Source organism: Lemur catta, chromosome 3, assembly GCF_020740605.2.
Source record: "Lemur catta isolate mLemCat1 chromosome 3, mLemCat1.pri, whole genome shotgun sequence".
NCBI classification, from domain to species: domain Eukaryota; kingdom Metazoa; phylum Chordata; class Mammalia; order Primates; family Lemuridae; genus Lemur; species Lemur catta.
Genome location: NC_059130.1, coordinates 47318750 through 47332677, shown reverse-complemented (window position 1 = coordinate 47332677; position 13928 = coordinate 47318750). Strand labels below are relative to the sequence as shown.

General features: G+C 39.5%; 1 protein-coding gene across 1 annotated transcript in view; it reads left to right on the top strand.

Annotated features, from left to right (window-relative positions):
* PALMD (palmdelphin) overlaps nt 1-13928 on the top strand; it is a 54136-nt gene that overhangs the window by 26969 nt on the left and 13239 nt on the right. The window lies entirely within an intron of this gene.

The window sequence follows — 13928 nt, the reverse complement described above, 5'->3', positions numbered from 1 at the left end:
TACCTATGTTTTAGTGTTGAGCAGATTAAAAAAGTATGTGCTAAACCATCAGCACCTACTTGGCACATGGTAGGTACACAAAAAGCAGTCCTTCTTCACAGCCATGGCCCACACTCTCACCCTAGGACAGGTGACAGGTCTACAGGTGTGTTTATAGTGTCCCTTCATCACACCTCTCCCAGTCCCTCCCCAGTCACAACCAGGATATTTTGGACGAGAATATTCTATAGGGATACTCCACCCACATTTTCCCTCTTCTGCTTCCTCGATGAATTGGTCACAGGTGTTCACCTCATTTCTCTATGTCCTTTCCTGGCCATCAAGTGCAATCAGTATAAGTCAGGAAACTTCTATCTTAACAAATAACATTTTAAAATTACCTTGGCTAGGTGTGGTGTTTCACACCTGGAATCCTAGCACTTTGGGAGGCCAAGGCAGGAGGATCACCTGAGCCCAGGAGCTTGAAACCAGCCTGAGCAACATAGTGAAACCCCATCCCTACAGAATTTTCTTTAAAAAATTAGTGGGGCGTGGTCATGCACACCTGTAGTCCCAGCTACTCAGGAGGCTGAGGCAGGAGGATCACTTGAGCCCAGGTGTTTGAGGTTGCAGTGAGCTATGATGACACCACTGCACTCTAGCTGGGGTGACAGGCCAGACTCTGTCTCAAAAAAAAATGAGATTATTAGTATTATCATCACAAGAAAATAGTATAAAAAAACGAGTATGGGAAAGGTTGGAATCATTTTCTAACCTACACATGGACAAAAAGATGGAATTTCTTGTGGTATAATCATGACAATAAATTAAAATCTACCCATCTTTGAAATATAGGCAAGTTTCAAAACCTCACTCACTTTGTTATCTTTAGTGAGAACTATAGGAAAGACCTGGAAGACAAAAGTATTCAGTAGCTGTACAATGACCACATTTCATCCATACTCAGTACACTCTACAAACACATCATTTTAGGCTTAATATTCACAAACTGAAAAAGGCTTCCTTTTTTCAAATGATTTCCAGTTTACTTTCCTAATTGCATGCACTTGTATATTTAATAGCTAAAATCATTGACTGCTCATCCTTATCTAGGTGTTTTTGAAAGTAACAATTCTTAAAAGGTTATATAACTGGAATTTTTACACTTCTAAACCTCTCAGTTGTTTACTTAAAGATATGAAGTGCACTTTATAAATAACCTAATAAATCAGCTTTACAGTTTGGAAAACTCCTCGATAATTTTCCATAAGGCAACACTTAGCAAGACCTTCTCCCCCAGAGTCCAGCTTTAGCAAATAATTACTTTCTTCATTCCTCAACACAGAACCCTTATCTCTAAAGGAGTCCTGAGTTTAATCCCTGTAAACCTTTCTCACTGCACAGACACCTACTTGCTCCCCCTCAAAACCTTCTTTTAGAGTCCTTCCACATACCAAACACCTACAGCTTTCTCTGCACCTGACAATAATTGAAATGGCTACATGCACTCAAACTCCATTAACAAGTTTGGGCAATATTCTGAGTAATCCCAGAGTATTTACTAGAACTCTACTGATTGCTTTTCGACCTTGCCTGAATGCTCTGAGAAGCACATAAGCTTCTAGAAATATTGATAGTGGTTTATCTCATTAGAGCTTCTATCTGACCAAAAATTTAAAAGGAAGAGGAGGGCCAGGTGCCGTGGCTCACGCCTGTAATCCTAGCACTCTGGGAGGCTGAGGCAGGTGGATCGCTCGAGGTCAGGAGTTAAAGACCAGCCTGAGCGAGACCCCATCTCTACTAAAAATAGAAAGAAATTATCTGGACAACTAAAAATATATATAGAAAAAATTAGCCGGGCGTGGTGGCGCATGCCTGTAGTCCCAGCTACTCGGGAGGCTGAGGCAGGAGGATTGCTTAAGCCCAGGAGTTTGAGGTTGCTGTGAGCTAGGCTGATGCCACGGCACTCACTCTAGCCAGGGCAACAAAGCGACACTCTGTCTCAAAAAAAAACAAAAGGAGGAGGAGAAACTTAATGAGCCTTATTTGCACTGGGCACTTCACATATATTGGCCCATTTAATCTTCATAACCCGGTGAAGGTAGGTTTTATTATCTTCACTTTTTGCAGAGAATTAAGGAATTCACACCACTAGGAAGTCGCAGATCAGAGACTGACTCATTTGGCTGCCCTACACTGCCTATAAAATGATGGCACACAGCAACGTCTGTGGACTGAAAAGGCGTTATCTCTTATAGAAAGTCTGGGAAGCATGTTCCGTCCCTTTGCTCTCCTTTCTCCAAAAAGTTCCTACCACTCTCGGGTTCTTCTTCCTTGTCCCTCCGCTCTCTTTGGTAAATTGCCAATTACATGTCTGTTCATTACCCAATTTCTGGCATCTCACTACTTTATTTTAGATCTTCAGGATGCTATTAACTCATGAATACTCCTTTATGAACACCAAATGATTTTAGTCCCAAATATAAATAATAACAGCAGTAGTTCACTTTTATGGGGCCTTGCACTTACAAAGCACTTGCACTTACATTAAGTCATTTAGTGCAGCAATCTAAAAGGAAAGCATCAACACCTCTAATTCACAGACGAGGAGTTAGGCTCAGAGAGGATAAGGGACTTAATTAAAGTCACAGAGCCCGTAATGGGTACACTTGGGTCTCAAAGCAAGCCAGGTTCAGTGCTCTCCAACTGAAAACTAAAAGACAGCTGTAGATGTAAACATTCTAGAAACAGTAAAACACCTAACACAGACGAGTATCTCTAATAATCAGCAAACTGCTCCGTTTAAGGAATTTTCCTTAAAGATCTATTTGCAAAGAATTAGTCAAGAATTTGCATTCTTGAGGCCCATAGAGTCATCATGTTTATCTGATTAAAAACGGGCAAGGAACAGAATGTTCTGAAGCAACATACGAAGACAAAAAATATCTGTGCCTTGTCTGTATTAAGCAGCCTCCGCCACTGCCCAGCATTATAGAAATCCCATTGCCAAAGCAGCTTTACCTGACAACTGAACATTTTCTTCTCAGATGTTTGTAAAGCTGCTAAATAATCAGGTGCATGTTTTTAAATTCAATCTTTCTCCTAAACGACTGCCGACAGTGCTTAAGAAGCTTTTATCACCAGTTAAATCAGCACAACTTCCTGTTAGCTCAGAACAGCAGTCAAGCCCGCACCGATGGAGTTGAACTAGGCAGGGCCACTCACGTTCCCTAAGTAGGTGAAGTTACCCAAACGCTAAATGTGATTTATATTCATTTAGGTGCTTGCTCAAGGGTGACATTTGCCATTCTGCCAGGCCTCTCAGCCAGAGGATAAGATTTTAATGGGAACATCAAAATAAAAATATTGCTGTTACCTCAGAGTCCGTAGCAGGGCCAGACTTTGCCCGTGAATTTTTCATTCCTTCTACTTCCAAGGTTTTGTAAGATGAACTGAAAGAGCATAGCCTCCGGCCCTCAAATCCCTGTTCTGCTGACCACAGTACCTAAGCTTGGCCCCATTCTTTCGTATCTTTCAGCCTCAGTTTCCTTGCCTGTAATAAAGGAACAATTATAGTCACTTCACAGGACTGCTATGAATAAAGCATCTTCTAGAGTACCTGACACACAGTGGGTGTTCAAAAAATATTAAATGCTATTTCTCATTAAAAGTCAAAAATAATTAAAAGAAGGACACTGCCTGGATTATTCAGGTATTTTTATTTTTTGGCCAAAATCTCTCACTTTTTTATGCTTCTTTGAGTAAACTGAGAGTATCACCCAACTAGGATTCTTTACATTTGGAAATAATTGAGGAATTTTCTTTATGGCTTACAGACTAGAATGCTAATACAGGAGTTAAATTTTGTAGAACATTTTCTATGGACCAGAGTCTCTCAAATGAGAGACTGACTCATTTGAGAGTGCTAAACACTTCATATGTATTATTTCATTGAATTCTCACAACCACCCTAGGAGGTAGGTAACATTTAACAGATGAGAAAAACTGACATTTACGGAGGCTAACTTACTCAAAGTCATACAGCTAAAAGTTAAGAGCCGGGATTTTAAACCTAATTAAAAGTCCTAATCATAAAAGTTAAATTGTGCCTTAGATCCTACAGAAAAATTCTACAAAAGTTAAGTTCTGTAAACTCCCCCCTTGTAAAGCATTTTTTATTTTTAATCCATGCTACAGTTTCACTCTTATATCCATCACTTTATATAGTCATTCACCTGAATATTAAAAATATTCAAAGGGTACCCTGACTCACACATAACCCTTAAGTAAACCATATCTGTTTATTCATCCTGTCCTCTTTTCTTCCAAAAAGAGGCAACATTTCAGAAAATAAGTAGGTTTCCATGGTTTCTGTCCCTGAGTCACATTCTTATCTTTAGAACAATATTATTGAGTATTTTGCCTGGTGCCCTGATTAATACCTTAGGAGAAAATGTTCCCAGGAGGGAAGCTGTATTGAACGTCTCCTTCTGAATCACTTTGCTTAAATAGAGTTTAAATTTGCCTCCCAAATGAGCCCTGCTCTTCCTGCGACCACTGAACCATATACTAACTGATTGTAGGCACAGGTGCACTGATTTAGTCCAAATAGCCATGTGCACAGATTTATAGCCTCAGTTAGAAATCCTGTCCTGACACTTGGCTTTCCTCTGCCCAATATGCCACACCCAAAACAACACCCCAAGAAGCTTTGTTCCCACAAGTTGTCATTCATGCCCTGGGTTCTTCTTTCCCATCTAGGGGCCCCACAATTATCCATGACGTCCCTCTGCCAAACTGCCTTGCATAAGCTCCCTCCAGACATTGTCTACTTCTTGAACTGTGTCCAAAGACCTCTGACTTTAATTGCAGCACACAGGGTGCTTGACAGAAATGTCATAAGTATAAAATGTAAAAGGTTAACTGCCGAGGAGAATGATGCAAATACAATGCATTCCCTTCGAGAAGGATAAGCTACTTATGATTAAATGTTCTCTAGTAAGGATTGTTTTTCTAATATTCCAAAGCACCCTTCTGACCTTCTGCCTTCTTTCAGTGAATTTTCATTTGTGCTCGAATAGTTAGAAACTGCCTTCTGCATCTGATGCAAATGTGCTAAGGTGTGTGTGACGCCTTGGGTTTCTACGTGACTATGTCACGAGAAGAGCAGAGGAGTGGGCTGTTACAGCAGTTGGAGCCACATCTCACATAACTTAAGGAAAATTCCTCCACAAATGGAGATGGAATGTGAGAAAATGCATTCTGCTTAATATTATGCAAAGCAATGAGCTAGCTACTCAGTTAACTCAAAAGATGGCAGGCAAGATTTAATTTCAAAAGGGAACCTAAAACACTCATGTAGAAATATAAAGGTTAAATGGTTTTTGTTGCTGGTTATCATTTGTCAAAGTTTAGCTCATTACGATTTCTATCCAAGTTCAACCCCTACCTAATGCTTTTATCTACCTGTGCAGACTAATTTTACCTTAATGAAACTAATGGTTCATCAAACACAGGTGAGGTATGCTACCTGAAAACTATCACATTCTAAATGTTCCTGCCTTCCTGCTGTGACCCAACCAGCCATGTCTAATACCACGTAGCAGGGAGAAATGGACAAGCTGCTCTTATAGCCCCATAAGAGAGAAGAGAAAGAAAAAAAGGGAGGAAAAAAACACCACTTGTTTCTTATTAAATTTGCCGTTGCCTAGAAACCCTCAAGAAATTATTCTGAGGTAATTATATGAGTCAAAATCATTCCAAGCATGTTTTTCACTCTCTATATTTGACTAATTGGTTTACTGGATCTGTAATAGTTCATCTGTTGTTGTTTTTAATTTCCCAGATAGTCTGATTATTTTGAATTCAGTAGCTTCACTTTTAATTTAACCAAAAGAGCTAAGTAAACTGAACTTAAAAGCAAAAAGGGAAGAAGTCTACACACTCCACCCCACCAAAACACACATACACACAAAGCCCCTAATATAATGCCTAGCACATAGTAGGAATACCTGTGAATACGTAACTCAATAAATCAATGAATGAGAAAAATAGATGATGGACAGATGGGTGGCAGTACTTAAAAATACTACCTTTTCAAGAGGACCTGCTGAAAAGCCTAGACAATGACTTACACATTGATGAACTGAAAAGGAAGGCTTGACATTCTTTACAAGAATAAGCACCCAACTATCTTGGGCCAAGGGCAAAGCTGTGTGGCAGTGGTGTGCTGGTTTTCGAGGCAATTGTTGATGGCATGTTTTAACATCTCACCACCACTCTGTTTGCTTTCCTTCCATTTTCCCCCTCCTCGATAGACCCTTTTATTTCCTTATCCCCACCTCCCAGCACTTATTCCTGCTCATACCTATCAATCTCACCTATATGTTCATAGAAATAAGGATTAAATGGTTATTGACCCAGAATAAACAACCCTCCCTCCACCATGACAGGCTAAAAGGTAGGTGAGAATACCGTCTGAGGGTCCTCCCTCACCCTGCTTCAATTTAGTAACAGCTACCCTTTATGGAGCACATCTTATACCCTAAGCAATATTCTGAGAAGGCCAATTCTCTGAGGGAAGTCTAATTAGCCTTTTTAAGGACCCTAAGGCACAGAAAGCTGTAAATCTATTAACAATCACACCATCGGTCACACACAGGTCTTTCTAACTCCAGACCCTTTCCACCAGCCCTCACCCTGCTTATTCTTGATTTATTTCAACGAACACTGTTGAGAACCTGGACATTATTGATAACATATACAAAAGATGTGTATATGTTTTTTGGTCTTATAGAGAAGATTCCAGGATCATAAGCTCCCCAAAATAAATGTATATTAGTGTTTGCCTCTCTTTAGATCCTTTAACTTTCAAAGTGCTTTTATACTAATTATCTCACTCTAAATGACATTTGGTACCTTGAAACACAAATTTAAAACCATGAGCAGGGTTGTCATAGATCTTTGGCCGTGTTGACATGAGTAAAGATAGAACAAAGGAGCAATTGAACAATCCAGGAAGTGGAAGGTGAATTAGTTTTAGTGATCCAACCTCCAAGTCTTGGTCACAAAGAAAGAATGTCCAAGAGCAGAGACTCATTGTATCAGAAAGGGTCAGTGCTGCCCTAGGCCCAGGCTTCTCCATTCCCCAGGAGAGGCCCTGTAACTAATTTACCAGCTCAGAAGACTTCCACACCCATTCCTAGCAATGTGTCTTTTGTCTGCCACAAGGCAAACATACTCAGCCCATTTAGACCACCCAAGGTTACCCTATCCTTGTTGGTTATTCTGTGTTATATTAGGGCTGGAATTTTTATTTGTTAGTCTTCAAATAATAAAGTCCTATTCTTGGTATCAAATATGAACAATTAAGAAGCAAAGCAAAAATGAAGTGGATAGAAAATATGTTGGATGCTGTATAATATTGTTAGGAATAAATGTTAAGGGTTACAAGACACAAAGCCAGGAATATTTTCTGAGTGGAGAGCCAATGGCTGTCTACATCACTGAATATGTTTTGCCGGTTCATGATATAGTTACAAGTGGTTTATTCACTAGGAATATTTTTCTCTTCAACTTTTTTATTTTGTTTTGTTTTTTGTTTTTTGTTTTATTTCAGCATATTACAGGGGTACAAACGTTTAGGTTTCTGTATATTGCCTTTGCCCCACCTGAGTCAGATCTTCAAGTGTGTCCATCCCCTAGATGGTGCACACTGCACCCATTAGGTATGAATATACCCATCCCTTCCTCCCCCCTCCCACCTGCCCAACATGAATGTTACCACGATATGTGCACGTAAGTGTTGATCAGTTACTACCAATTTGATGGTGAGTACATGTGGTGCTTGTTTTTCCATTCTTGTCATACTTCACTTAGTAGAATGAGCTCCAGCTCTATCAAGGATAATATAAGAGGTGTTAGATCACCATTGCTTTTTGTGGCTGAGTAGAACTCCATGGTACACATATACCACATTTTATTAATCCACTCATGTATTGATGGGCACTTGGGTTGTTTCCACATCTTTGCAATGAACACTCATACAACTTTTTTTAAGAAAAGAAAAAAGAATCATGGATAAGCACATCTTCAGTTAACTTGCCATGTCCTGGCTACAACAGTAGTTGAAGGTCACTTGGGAAACTCATGACATCTGGGTAAAGATCAAATTGAATTATGATTACAATTAGTTTGCTCCTATTAAATAAATTAAGCATTAAATGTAAAGGACTACAAAGTCCCCTACAGGCCCTAATTAAAAACCACACACCCAGCTTCTGTCCCACCAGAGCATTTGAGAAGCCCATAACTAACCAATTCCCCATACCACACCAACCTCCAGGGTGTGTGCGTATTTATTTGAAAATTACATTTGTAACTTGTGCATGACAGTGGTTGATTCTCTGAATACCATTTTGGTTTCATATTTTTCATGGCAAATGAAACTCTTAATTTACAAAATATTGTACCGAAAATATTGTACCCATTGAGAAGGTTTACTTTTCTACTAAATCACTCTCTAACTACACGGCAGTTTCAAATCATGATAGTATCCTCTGCCCATAAGATAATTATTAATATTAACAGAGTTATATTAAGAGGTGAGAGTCACCCATGCAAAAGTTATTCACATGTAATAAATTATTCAGCTTTCTAAACATCTGCTCCTTTCCCAATCATCAGAGCAAACTGACACTTGTTTCAATGTCATTGTTCTGTTGGCTCTCTGCTTCTAGTTATCTCAAAGCTGCTGCATTGTGTTGCCTGTCCTGTTCTTAAATGCTCAGGATTAGAGGCAACAGATCTGGCCTGGGGCAAACTTAATGCTGGCTGTATGCCAAATGCCCTTTAATACCCTGGCAGGCTTACCATAGCATGTGATTGTTTGCAGTGGTTGGTTAGATCTTCCTTTTTATACACATGCCCTTTGACAATGGCTGATTCTAAGGCAATTCTTGTTCTTACCTACGTGTCTGTGCATAGAAATCTTCCTCATCTTTTTTTGTATGTTTTTATTTGGTAAAGAAAACATGCCTGACATGTAATAGGTTCTTAATAAAGGTCTGTTAAATATTTGATGAAATTTATCAAACCCCAATTTTAAAAAATAAAACAAAAACCCCACCTTCTAATAGATTGCATACCCTCAATTTTATTGAGAAAATATAGTTTTGAATTACCATGGACCAAACTATCTATAAAGATAAAATTCTTTAACCTCTAACTCATTATTAATGCCTTATCTGCCTGTTACATATGACTAACACACAGCAGTCAAGAATACGTGACTAAAGTCAACGGTGTGTACTCAGTAGTATCCACTGAGTTTCCAGAGACATTCATCTGCATGCATTTATGATTTAAAAAAATAAAAAGACCTTTTTTTGTCATTGCAAACTTTAGCCATTCAATATTAGCTAGCTGTCAACACAAACCATATCAGAACCATACATTATTTAGAATCATATAAATTTTTTAACCACGAGGAGCAAAAGCTAATTAATTATTCTGTTTTTACTAGTTAACTACCTGAAATGCAAGATACTAATGAGTAATTCTGCAAATCAATGAAAAAAATTACAAAAAAATCTTGTAAAATCTGTCACACTACAATTCATTCCCAATAACATTATGCAATAGCAGCATAACTGATTTTATTGCTTTAAAAGAGACTTTAACAGCAGTGGCTGAAACGAGATAGAAAGGTTCATTTCTCTCACACACATAAAAACCCTAACTGGTAGACAGTCAAGCAGACGGAGGCGACAGCGTTACATGAGATTATTGAGAGGCCCTGTTTCTTTCTCTGCCCCGTTGCCTTGCTAACCCCTACAGGATGCCCTTGGCTGTATGGTCAAAGCCAGCTCACCAGCACATCTGCATTCCAGTTTAGGAAGGAGAAGATAAATGGAGGACAAGCAGCTCTATTTTAAGGGTGTGACCTGACAGCTACAGAGGTCACTTCTGCTAATATTCTATTGGCTAAATTTTAATCACATGGCACCACCTAAATGTGAAGGAGACTGAGAAATTTGGTCTATACCAACATAGCCAGGGAAACATTAAAAAAAAAGGGGGGGGAGTTCTGTTACCAAAAAGAACAGAGGGGAATGGATTTGAGGGCTGAGGGGAGGAAACAGCAGGTTGTCGAAATAGACTAGAACATTCTTTCTGGCAACACTTATTAAATAGACACCATCCTCATACATATTAGGACAATTTTCTTGATAATGCAGAGCACTGTTGAGGTTTCCTGTCTAGAACAATATTTTCAAAGACAGGTGTGTACCTGAAGCTATATTAGTACTATGCTTATTCTAAAATCATTGATGTTAAAGTTGAAGATCAAATACCCAAATGTATCTGGTAGATTTTCTTTTCCACTGGGGTTGTCACAGGTGGCCCTCCTCTCCCAAGCAGACTGAGGAGATAAAAGGGAAAGAACAATTATTAAGGAACTCTGCTACAGGGTGCCCCACAAGTTGCTATACATAGGAAAACTGGGAAATTGTAGCTAAATGTACCTTTATTTACAAAATATTCCTTACAAAATTTTACAAAAGTTTTCCTCTGTATGGAGGCTTTTGGGACACCCTGTATATCAAGCCCTATACTAGGGCCTTACAAACATTATCTCAACTATCTCCTTAAGACAACCCTTAGTGAATACTATTATTATTCCCCAAATGAGAAAACTGAAGCTTAGAGAGGTTAAATGATTAAGCCAAGTGTATTAGCTTTGATATGGGCTCAGTTTATGTTTCCCGGAGTAGAGCTGGAAGAAAAAGTCTTTTCTTCTCTTAAAAAAAAGTGGGCCTTCACACAAAAACTCACAAAATATAGGTAAACCACCAACTATGTCCTATTATCCCAAGATTCAGTGGGGAAGAAAGGGGAGAGAATCTCTAGCCTAACGGAAGAGTCAAGAGTTACAGTCACTCACCCCTCTAAGACAGAATTCAACGTACATTGGAGCCAAAGATATTCTGAAAGCCTTTGAATTCCAGAAGAAATTGGATCCTTCCTTGTCTGACTTAAGGAATGGGGCAGGAGGTAGTGGTCCTAGCACTTCCATCAACTGGTGTCAGAGGTACATCAGTAGTGGCATAATACCTGCTGACCCAGGTTTTCCCAGAGAAACAGCTGTTGGGCCTCTCTTTGGGTGTAGTCCTGGCCTTTAATAAGAGAGCTCCAGCTAGTAAGATGTACATAATTCATCAGTCCTTTCAAAGCATATAGCTAAAAGCTAGCCATAAACTTAATTTCAAAATATCATTGGTGATTACATTGAAACTGCAGTATTATAGTCAAATTGCATTAGCCAGCTTTATATTTAAGACCTGCAGCTTCAATTACTTTGAACAACAATCTTGTGTCCAAGCAAAGAAAGTCTTGCTATAAAGTGGCATTAGCTTAGGAAACCCCAGAGTCTTTGAAGGAGACTGTTCTAAGAACTCCTACCAAGAACCAAAGTCAAGCAGCCAAAAAAAAATGATAAAGCCTGGACTTTAATCCTTGTTCGACTGACTAACCCACTGAGCAGAAAAATCCCCAATACAGCAAAATAACCCTAATGAAGATTAGGATGAAATATCACCTTTGTATATAATTGGGCAACACTTTTACATATTAGTGGACCCCATCTACCATTTCAATCTTCACTTTCTTTATTACCTATATAAATAGGTATAAAAATACTGCTGAGAAAAATGAATGTTGTGTCTAAGTTCATAAGAATCAATTTTTTTTTTTGTTTTTTTGAGACAGAGTCTCACTTTGTTGCCTGGGCTAGAGTGAGTGCCGTGGTGTCAGCCTAGCTCACAGCAACCTCAAACTCCTGGGCTTAAGCGATCCTACTGCCTCAGCCTCCCGAGTAGCTGGGACTACAGGCATGCGCCACCATGCCTGGCTAATTTTTTCTATATATATTTTTAGTTGGCCAGATAATTTCTTTCTATTTTTTAGTAGAGATGCGGTCTCACTATTGCTCAGGCTGGTCTCGAACTCCTGACTTCGAGCGATCCACCCGCCTCGGCCTCCCAGAGTGCTAGGATTACAGGCGTGAGCCACTACACCCGGCCAGAATCAATTTTTTAAAGTCTTCTTTCCACAGTGGCTATGGGAGAGGAGTTAAGAGTTCAGGCTCTGTAAGCAAAAATCTGATTTCAAATTTCATTCTGCCACAGGCTACCTGTGAGCCTGTGGGCCAGTTGCCTGCCTAGGTGCCCAGCTGTTTCATCTGTCAGATGGAACTAATAGCAGTGCACACGGGGGCTGCTGTAAGGACTAATTAGGCCAGTGCCTGGTGCAGTGTAAATATGCAATACATGTTAAATGTTGTTATAATTGCTAAGATGCGAAGTACTGAAAGATAGGATGTACACTTTTGAATTTGGGTTTGTGGGGTTTTTCTCCCCTCATGACTTCCAGTCTGTTTGGTCCCTAATGGCAAATTCTATGAGGTTGTTAGTCCTTGTTAACTCCACCAAAAACTGAGAGAGATAAATGGACCCTTAGCAGCAGAAAAATTGCCCTCTGAAATAACTTCTTGATGCATTCTGCATTTATGTGCTGTCCTTTTTTCCAAGACAAAAAAATTGCATGTTGGAATTGGATTGGGGACATTATCTCGTGATGATTACGGAAAGTTATTACTACAACAGTGCATGAAATGAAAGCTACCTGCTTTCACCTAGGGAGCTCTTGAAAATAACCCTCTTTTTCCCCAGCAAATAGGCAAGGAGAAGAAAGATTCCATAATGGATAGCATTACAAATCCTTTTTCATGTACTCTGCTTATCTAAATTGGCACATGATGCCTGCCCACCATCTCTCAGAAATTGTGAGAGGTACTGACTCATCCATCAAGCCCCGCCTAACAGCCAGGGAAGTACCAAGAGGGATATTTCTCTTTCTCTACTGCCTGTTTCTGGCCAAACTGCATCAGCATTTCAAGGAGCTCAATTCCCATTCTGAAAGGCAATACCTTCTAAAGACAGGGATGACAGCACTTATGGAAATTCTAAGCCATCAACTGAAAGATGAGCAGGTGAAGTTTAGAGAGTTACCCCACAGCGACTTCCCCAAAGTTTTATATAAAAAAATTTTTAATTCTACATATTATATGTATATGTTAATATATACTTACACATACACTTGTGTGTATATGTATGGATATACATACATACATACATATGTGTGTATATATACATATATATTTCCCCAATACTTCACTTGTTAAATTTTTTCTCTCCCCCAAATATTCCTTTGGAAAGGGATTGGGTATGAGTCCCTAATTTAAGCCTTGCAATGTTTGAGCTTTCTATTGAGGTTCAGTAGTCTCTTAACTATGAATGGCCACTGGACAAGGAAGAAAAGATAGATGTGCACACATATATGTGTATTTACGGGAAGAAACAATGAGGGAAGAGTAAAACTATCAGAGAGATGGATATAAAGAAATCCCTTATGAGGCATGTTTCAAGAACCTATGCTAAACTAGCAATTCTTTTAGGTGCCCAGGGGTTCTCAACCTGAGCACTATGGATGCTTTGGACTAGATAATTCTTTGTTGTGGTGGAATTGCTCTGTGCATTCCAGCATGTTTAGCAGCACCACTGGCCTATACCCCCTAGATGCCAGCAGCACCCTCCAAGTTGTTACAACCAAAAATGTCTCCAGATTTTGCCAAATGCCCCCAGGGAACAAAATTGCTCCTGGTTGAGAACCACTGTGCTAGATACACAAAGATTGCCCTGCCTACTAGTCTCAATTTTTGTTTTATGCTCCTTAAGAAACAATCAATCCTCAAAAACTCGGTGCATCATATAGTGTGGAGGTTTTCAGACCTCCTGTCCTTCCATTGCTGGGCACCTGTGAGTTCTAAGCAAGTGGCAAGGTCGGGGGGAGTTGGGGAGCATCCTGCCCCTTACTCTCAGTTACTATTC